The sequence below is a fragment of the Bos grunniens genome, chromosome 28 (assembly GCF_055505025.1).
Source record: "Bos grunniens cultivar Pamir isolate PY7600 chromosome 28, Bosgru_T2T1.0, whole genome shotgun sequence".
In the NCBI taxonomy this organism is placed as follows: domain Eukaryota; kingdom Metazoa; phylum Chordata; class Mammalia; order Artiodactyla; family Bovidae; genus Bos; species Bos grunniens.
The window spans coordinates 10,573,477-10,580,002 of NC_141192.1; the positions used below are offsets into that span (position 1 = coordinate 10,573,477).

The 6,526-nt window shown below is 43.5% G+C and overlaps 1 pseudogene; it reads right to left on the minus strand.

Moving 5' to 3' along the window:
* Nucleotides 1-382: 382 nt before the first annotated feature.
* On the minus strand, nucleotides 383-1,360 carry LOC147342826 (2-iminobutanoate/2-iminopropanoate deaminase pseudogene; annotated as a pseudogene).
* Nucleotides 1,361-6,526: the final 5,166 nt, after the last annotated feature.

Genomic DNA, 6,526 nt, shown 5'->3' on the forward strand with positions numbered 1-6,526 from the left:
GCAGAATCATATATCTGACATGAGAACTCAGTATTTCACATCATTAAATTAATAGGATTTGATTGAATTAGATGTGCTCTTTATTTCGCAGGAATAGTAGTAACTCATCTTTCCTACATGTTATTTCCCTTTACTTTTGTGTTTCTGAGAATTATGTAATGTATGTCTGTTTTCCCACATCCAGTAATATAAGTGTTCTAAAAGTATAATTTATAACATTAGTAACTAGATTCATCATTAATCTTCAATTCATGTTCAATTCTCCTTATTAAATGGAATTTCCATAGTCATTTCAGATGTTTCAGTCAACCTTACACTTTCCAACAAAGATTGTAAAAATGAAAACATTAATTAAAAAATCTTATTTAAATTCCAGACTAAATGACACTGGAGATCAGTGTCATTCTAAAGGAGATCAGTCCTGGGTGTTCTTTGGAAGGAATGATGCTAAAGCTGAAACTCCAGTACTTTGGGCACCTCATGCGAAGAGTTGACTCATTGGAAAAGATCCTGATGCTGGGAGGGATTGTGGGCAGGAGGAGAAGGGGACGACAGAGGATGAGATGGCTGGATGGTATCACGGACTCGATGGACGTGAGTTTGAGTGAACTCTGGGAGTTGGTGATGGACAGAGAGGCCTGGCATGCTGCAATTCATGGGGTCGCAAAGAGTCGGACACGACTGAGCGACTGAACTGAACTGAAATGACACTGGACCCACTTAGAGTGATGCTGTCAGGAGAGGTCCTTGCACAGCTACTGCTTCAGTCTCAACCCGGCCTCCTTTTGGCAAAGCAGCAACCTGCTACTCTGAAAATCTTGTTTGTAAATATCACTGACAGTATTGAAGTCATTTATGTCAGCCAGCAAAACAGGTGTTTTTACCACATTTGTGAAGTCACAGCCCGCTACTCTCAGAATTTTACCCATGTTTGTGAGAGGTTGTTTAGCTCTTTCTGCCACTCTCCTGGCACAAGCTGTCTACCTGCAGAGTCCATGCCTAGCTGTCCTGAAATGATTATGGTCCTATTGACTAACACAGCCTGATTGCAGGGATCAATGGCCACTGTGGCTTTTGTGGTGTGGATCACCTTTTCTTTTTCTCCAATTTGTTTTTATTTTTATTTATTCTTTTAAAAAATTGGAGAATAATTGCTCTACAATGTTGTATCAGTTTCTGCTGTACAACAATGTGAATCAGCCATATATATACATATACCCACTTCCTGTTGAGCCTCCCTCCCCCCATTCCACCCCTCTAGGTCATCACGGAGCATCAGGCTAGCCTGCCTATGTTATTCAGAAGCTTCCTGCTAGCTATCTATTTTACACATGGTACTGTATATATTTAAAGACGGCATGGCTAATCCTTTTCCCTCGCCACCCTTCAGAGTCAACTAGCCTGGATACTACTCCTTCTTGCATCTCGCTGCACTCTCTGACGGTCTTAGATTGCTCTTGTCCCTTCTAAGACTGCATAAATCATTACTTAACATTTTCTTCTGATTTTGATTTTGATATATAACTAAAAGAATCTAATTTCATTTTTCTTCTAAATGCTTAACCTTTTAGCTCAGCATTATTAATGGAAAGATTATTTTCCTGCAATTTAAGGAAAAATTAATAAAATTTAAAAGTAGAATTATTGTTTATCTTAATTATGCATATATAAGATATATGTGTATAAATATATGTATATTTGGACCCGCTTTTGGACTTTGTTATTTTTTACATTGTTTTGTTTATTCCTGTGTCAGTAATACACTATTGTAATTATGTTAGCTTTCTAAAACCCTTTAAAATGACCAAGTCTATTCTTATTACGGAGAAGGCAATGGCACCCCACTCCAGTACTCTTGCCTGGAAAATCCCATGGACGGAGGAGCCTGGTAGGCTGCAGTCCATGGGGTCGCTAAGAGTCAGACACGACTGGGCGACTTCACTTTCACTTTTCACTTTCATGCATTGGAGAAGGAAATGGCAACCTACTCCAGTGTTCTTGCCTGGAGAATCCCAGGGACGGGGGAGCCTGGTGGGCTGCCTTCTATGGGGTTGCACAGAGTCGGATGCGACTGAAGCAACTTAGCAGCAGCAGCAGCAGCATTCCCATTATGTTTTAAAATTAATTTTTATGTCTGTTCTAGGATGTTTATTCTCTCACCAGAGCTTTGGAATCCTTTGATGAAGTCTTCACAGCCTCAGTCACTCTTCTGCGGGGATTGAGTCTTTGGAGAATTCACATCCCCCTCATTCTCTTTCTCTTCTCTCAGACTCTCTGTAGCTGGGAACGAAGCTTCCTAGGCTTGTTCAAAACCTACCACTGGTTTTCCTCCCCTGCCCACCCTGCTCCGTCCTTCTGTTCCCAGAATGCCTTTGCCTGGCCTGAGGTTGTCATCTGACCTTTTGGCCCTTACCCCTGAATTGAAGTATTCAGGGAGTTGATAAATGTGCAGAAAAGCTGGCAGTGATGTAATAGTGCTGTTTCTTCAGATCAGAGAGCCTGGAAACATCTTGAAATCACCTTCTTCAGGGCTATAAATAGACTTACAAGTAGGAATGAAGGATTTTATTCACTCAACTCTTCCACTTACTCACTTTGTTCATTCCTTCTCCTTACTAAATAAATATGAAAAGTACCATTTCGCTCAGGCAGGGCCCCCTTGAGTCCCTCTGTGTCTCCAAGTTGTTTCAGCCAGGCAGTCTGAGAGACTGCTCTGCTTAACTAAATGGAGATCAAATATGTGAATATTCAGAATGTATCTAGTAAGGATGGGCTACAGAGGATGTAGTAACAACTCTAAAACCACACTCAAAATCCAAGTGGATCTAGGTGATCCCCAAGGGCATTTGTTTTCCATGCATTTGCTCAGGTGTCCAGAATCCTGGGATGTCCAACCTTATAATCACCAACATTTCTGTGCTCACCAGGGCAGCAGAAAATTGGGCATTTCAGCAATGTTCACTGGCCTTCATCTTCTTCTATCCAGGAGAAACACATGTCACAGGGCAATGTCTGCCTCCATAAGGCCTCTCTTATTGAAACATTAGTGAAAAACAGTAAAATCTACCAAAAGATATCAGTCATTAGTTATACAGAGGCCTAATAGTCCCAGGCAATTCAACTGAACAATAATGAGTATCTAGGTCTCTGAATATATTGGTGTCTCCACAGGAAGAAGGCTCTCCTCTATTCTCCTGGTGAAAACATTTTATAATCCATCCACTCATTTCCAGTTTACACTTTGAGCACCTCCAACACCATTGCTGAAACACAATTTTATATCTGATCTCTAATGTTAAGGGAGTTCCAGGTTTTAGTATATGTGAAGGCATGACATGCCTGAATAAATGTTTGAAGGCATGACATGCCTGAATAAATGTTTGGCATATCAATTAATATTTTACTTTTTCTGATAGGTACCTGGTTTCTTTGCTGTACTATATAAAACACAGGTAACCTGAAAAAGTCCACCATGCCATTAAGCTTGAATTAAGGACATCTGGAAGGTAAGAGTGATCAAGAATGTTTTGAATGTAAACAACTCAAATGCCAGGGTTGTATATCAGCAAAATTCAGAACAAAGCTAGGATCCTAGAAAAGTTAAAAAAAAGGGGGGGGGGGTTCCCATAGGCTGTTCAGTATAAGGTGTGGGCTGGGCTGGTGACAGGACGGTTGAGAATGAATATAGAATATATTTGAGAACAACTATAGAATATACTTGTGAACATACTATAAACAGAGGCTTGCCTATGTGGTTGTCCCACCACCAGAAATGGAAGGATCCTAGCTGGTGCCTACGGTTTCAGCTGGCATTGTGAGTGTCTTAACATTTCTCGACAATAAGAGGCCTACAGCTCTGGCTTCACTTGGCACCTAGGCTACTAAACTAGGGTCATGGCTACTGTGGTTGGGGTGGGGCTGATGTGATTGGAGATCCATGTTCACATTTGCTCATGACTGATGGTGTAGGAGGGAGAGACCTCTGTGTTGAAGAATGGTTAAAATCCTGCATTTTCTGAAATCCTTGCCTCTTTCCTCTGCTTAAATTGGACTGTGTCTGCAGAGCCCAAAGACTCGCCTTACTTAATCTCTGTGCTGGAGAGCTGCAAACCAGACTCCCGTGGCCCCTGGTGCAGGTTGATCTAAGCTTCTTCCTAGGCTTTGGGGTCTCAGCATTTGTGGACTTCAGCAACACAGATTTTTTCCTTCCTATGGCATCACATAGTTTCCTCTTGCCAAGAAATAGGCATGGCTTACATATTGGGATGAGTAGTGATCACCCACAGAGCATCCGCCCAGACCACCAAGACCTCCCATGCATCCCAGTGGCCATGTTGGATTATGAGGTTCCAGAGTGAGTTGGTTGGATCAGAGGTGGGCATCTGAGACAGGAAGATGCATTTTCACATAGTTTTGAATTGATGTCAAGCAAGAGAGCAAGAGTTTCTGATTTCTGTGACACACAAGAGACCTGGATGCAGAGGATTTGATATGTAAAGAAGGGAAAGAGGTGAGGATGGGCAGAGAGAGGCAGAAGCTAGGGAGGTGGCACAAGGTTGCTTGCCCCCCGCCACCTGGTCCTTCTAAAATCAATTCAGAATTCTCTTTCCTCAGGAAAAAAAAAAAAATTACTTCCCTTTGGCCTAAGTAGATCCAGTTGTTTTTCTTATTTGCAATAAAAACAGGCTGTTCTAAGCTCCACGCCTTTGTGCTGGAGAGCTGTTTGCTCATTATTGTGTAAATGTTTATATTCAGAAACTGCCAGGAATTGGGGAGATTTTCAGTAACAGGAGAAAGATCTTAGTAGGAACCTGAGCTGCATGTTGTTGAGAGGTGTGGCTTTGTTTTCAGATGTGCTGTTCACATATGCAGTGTGGCTGCAAGCATGTTGGGAAGAGGAGTGGGGCTTGGGGGTCCCATTCAGAAAGGGCCAGAGAAGGCAGTCCTCCTGGTCCCCTGTCTGGGGAAGGATATTCATCACCCCCGCCCATGAGCCTGTGGTTCATTCAGGCCTCATTATAATTTCTTAACCACAGATGTCATTTAAATCTTTCTTCACAGCACCATGTCAAAAAAATCAACTAAATATAAAAATTTAAACTAAATATAAAAATTTTTGATCTAAAAATTTACAGGCTGGAAGTATAAGCTCTGGAGTCACATGGCCTTTCTCAAGAGTGAGCAGTAGCATCAGTGCTACCTGTATAAGTTCCCTTCCTCTTTGTGTCTTGGTTTCTTGTCTGTAAAATGAGAAGGGTTTGACTAGATTATCTCTGAGGCAGAGTGGAGACGAACATCCCCAGAACTGCCAGGCAGGAAGAGGTTTGGGGATGAAACTGAATATGGCTATACACCCTCTTTGCCTGAGATTTCAAAAGGGATTAGGATTGTGCAGATGGTATATTCTCTCATGAGCCAATGGCAGTCACATTGTCAAGGGTAGAGAGAGATCCTCAGTGTTCAAGAGTGAGGGTCCTACTGGGTGTAAGGCCACTCAATCTGGCCAGAGAAGCTGGTACCTTCCTGCCAGGTCATCCCACTATACCTGTGCAGCTTCCTAGGCTCAGGGCTTGAAGCAAGAGGCAGCCACTGAGACACCTCCTGTTAGGGGAAGCACACTGATTGAAACTGCCCACCCTGGTCAGGCACCATAGTAACCATTTGCATGAGTTGTTTTACGACAGGAGATCCTGGTAAGGAATATGGAACTAATAAGCTTCCACCAACCGGAAGAGTTCGGGAAAGGTCAAAATGAGATACCACATGTCCGACCACGTCCCAGAATCCTTCTCTCTGGCATTCATCTTGGCTGAACAAGGTGTGCACCACCAGGAAGGACTCTTGACTTAGAATGATTGGCTAAAGACAACCCAGAAACTAATCCCATCACCATAAAACCCAAGACTGCCAGCCATGTGACAGAGCAGTTCTCCTGGGTTCCCCTACTGCTCTCCACCCAGGTGGCCTTTCCCAATAAAATCTCTTGCTTTGTCAGTGCATGCGTCTCCTTGGACAACTCTTTTCCGAGTGTTAGACGAGAGCCCAGTTTTGGGCCCTGGAAGGGGTCCTTCTTCCTGTAACACTCCCAGCCCCAGGGCGACAGCTTGCATTGGCTAGAGAAGTCCAGGGTTTGGGGAGAGGTCTTGAACAGAACAGTACCTGGAGAGGCATCATTAGAAGGAATTTAAGCTATGGGAGAGAATGAGCCCAAGCCTGGAGTAAGTGTGAGGAGAGAAGGGAGCCAGAATTGAGGTTCCCAACCTCCTCCGCGGACTTGGAGGAGAGGAGGAGGGACAAGGCAAAGAGAACGATGCTGAGCAGCCAGGAAGATATGAAAAACGCAGGCAGGAGAGGAAAAGGGAAGGAGGAGGAGACAGTGACCAGTAGGGTCAAATGTAACCGATGGTTGGTAGAGATGGATGGATGAGGCAGAGACATTGGATTTTGCAACAGGGGAGAGTTGGAGAACTTCCTTTAACCCTTGCTCCTGGGAAGTGAGGCTGCCCGTCTTTTCATCTAACAAATC